General features: G+C 38.1%; 1 non-coding gene across 1 annotated transcript; it reads left to right on the forward strand.

Annotated features, from left to right (window-relative positions):
- Positions 1 to 391: 391 nt before the first annotated feature.
- On the forward strand, positions 392 to 462 carry Trnag-gcc (transfer RNA glycine (anticodon GCC)). Its single transcript has one exon. It is a non-coding gene; the product is annotated as a tRNA-Gly (tRNA).
- Positions 463 to 2,877: the final 2,415 nt, after the last annotated feature.

Consider the following 2,877-nt stretch of genomic DNA (forward strand, 5'->3'; position numbering starts at 1 on the left):
GAGAGAGAGAGAGAGAGAGAGAGAGAGAGAGAGAGAGAGAGAGAGAGAGAGAGAGAGTGAGAGAGAGCATTTAAATTTCTTTTACACAGTGTAATGTATCTGAGAGAGAGATACAGAAAAAAAAATCTGAATGAAGCGGCATGTTTTAAAATCGCTGAGGTAGGCACATTTCTTCCAGCGTAATTCTTGTGGAAGCTTCTATTACAATTACCTCAAAGAGCAATATTATTACTCCTACTGCCAGTAAACCGTTATAAGCAGTTCTTTTGAAACTGAAAAAAGTAGCGGTTAACGGTATATATGTATATAATATTAAAATATAATTAATTCTTGATAAGGGTAGTTTCTTATGTTAATTCAATAGTTATTTTTAGTGACAAATCTAATGTGTGCATCGGTGGTTCAGTGGTAGAATGCTCGCCTGCCACGCGGGCGGCCCGGGTTCGATTCCCGGCCGATGCAAAGGTATTTATTTTGATAATATTATTTTAAGTTCTATTCAGTTCTATGATGAGAGATATTCCAGACTTGTTCGTCTCATTTTCCTCTAATTTTCTTTTCTTATTTATAGGGAACCCATCACAACATTTATCAACAAGTTATTGTTTAGTTCAGGATATGTAGTAAGAAATATGTAACCGATATTTCTAACAGGTAGAAAGACCACTAAAACTATATCTTCTCAATATGTGAAACAAATACCCCATGGCTTTATTTGCACTTTTCAAGGGGTACATAGAGGTGTAGACGTCTAACGTAACAACCTCATAGCAACAACCTTATTTTCTTCCAAGTTGTATATAAACTTTATTCAAGGCCACACGACTACATTTTAAATCAACTGATGCGCTACCCAGCTATAAGGGGAAAATCAATACCCGCTAACTTCAAACAGAAAATTCCTAGCATGTAACCAGTGTGTAGCATTAGCTTAACGTTGCCAGGTGTATCGGACGTCTACAAGGATTAAGCATGCATTAGCGTTATTTCTGAGCAAAGTTAGCTACGTGATAATGGTTTCAAATTTTGGCACAAGGCCAGCAAGTTCGGAGAAGGATTAAGTCGTTTTACATCAGGGATGTAGCATCTAGGTAGGCGGTGCCTACCTTGGATAAAATAGATCGATAGCAACATTTTCCTTTCATGGCAAAATAAGCACCTAATTCAATAAATCATGAAGGTTACTCTGATTACTATGTATAAATGCAATATATATATATATATATAGATTAGGTAAGCATAATTCGTCCCTGCTTTTCAATCTCAGTATTTAAGCTACACATAGTAATGCTGTAGTACACATGCTGTGCTATAAAAGTAGAAGAAATCCTCCTACAACTCAGTCGCGCGCCTGTATTTCGCTTATTTTTTGTGTTTCACTACATAAAGGTCACCAACTGCCTACCCTGAGTAGTTACTGACGGCACGTGCCTGGATTACATTGACCTCAGTGCTCACCTAGGACTTATTTTATCAACTCCGAAAAGAATGAAAGGCAAAGGCAACCTCGACGGAATTTGAACTCAGAACGTAAAGACGAATGAAATGCCGCTAAGCATTTTGCCCAACGTGCTAACGATTCTGCCAGCTCGTCACCTTAAAGTTAGCTATGTAAAATTTCTCAGATAGGACATTAGCATATGTCAATTACTTTCATTATTTTATCTGGCAGAATAGTTACCAGCCGGACAAAATGCTTAGCGATATATAATTTCCGGCTCATTATGTTCTGAGTTCAAATGCTGCCGATGTCGAATTTGCCTTTCATCTCTTCGGAGTTGATAAAACAAGTACCAGCCGAACACGGGAGTAGGTAGGGGCAATGAAATCGACTTGTCCCCTCGCCTAAAATTTCAGGCTTTGCCTTTCATCCTCTAGGGATCGATTAAAATAAGTACCAGTTAAATACTGTGATCGATGAAATCGACAGACTCCCTCACACAAAATGTCAGGCCTCATACCTTATATAAAAATTTATATAATGTAGCTACCTCCACCATGAGGGATTGTTTGAACTGGAAACAAAATATTCTTAAATACAAGACCGTGTTTCCAGCAGAAATAGGGATTAAGGCAGCGAGCTGGCAGAAACGTTAGCACATCGGGCGAAATGCTTATCGGCATTTCGTCTGCCGCTACGTTCTGATTTCAAATTCCGCCGAGGTCGACTTTGCCTTTATTCCTTTCGGGGTCGATTAAATAAGTACCAGTTACGCACTGTGGTCGATATAATCGACTTAATCCGTTTGTTTGACCTTGTTTGTCCCCTCTGTGTGTAGCCCCTTGTGGGCAATAAAGAAATAAGAAATAGGGATTAATAATACGGAATAAATTGAACTTGAATTCTTCAGTTTTTCCTTCATTCTTTCACTTGTTTCAGTCATTGGGTTGTGGTCATGAAGGAGCACTGCCTTCACAGTTTTAGTCGAATAAATTGAACACAGTATCTATTTCTTTCTTCCCCACCCCCAAGTCTGGTTCTTATTTTATCCCAACCCTTTATCGAACCGCTAAGTTGTGGGGGACGCAAACAAACAACCCCAGTTGTCAAGCGTTGTGGGGATAAACACAAAGACATGCACAAACTCATACACACACACACACACACATAGTAATAGTAATAATATGACAATAAAAGAATGAATGAGACCTTGATATATATACATATATATATATATATATATCCGTCTTCCTTTTCTCTTGGACTTCCCTCTTTCTCTTGTTTCTGAAGAAGAGCTTTGCTCGAAACGTAAAACTAACTGAGCGTCTGTTAATTGCATGTACCACGTTCTCGCGTCGTTGTTTTTTGCTTCTTGTGTTTTTTTTTCTTCGTATTTTTGTGGGGAGATTACATATATATATATATATATATATATA

This window comes from Octopus bimaculoides, chromosome 5 (assembly GCF_001194135.2).
Source record: "Octopus bimaculoides isolate UCB-OBI-ISO-001 chromosome 5, ASM119413v2, whole genome shotgun sequence".
Lineage (NCBI taxonomy): Eukaryota > Metazoa > Mollusca > Cephalopoda > Octopoda > Octopodidae > Octopus > Octopus bimaculoides.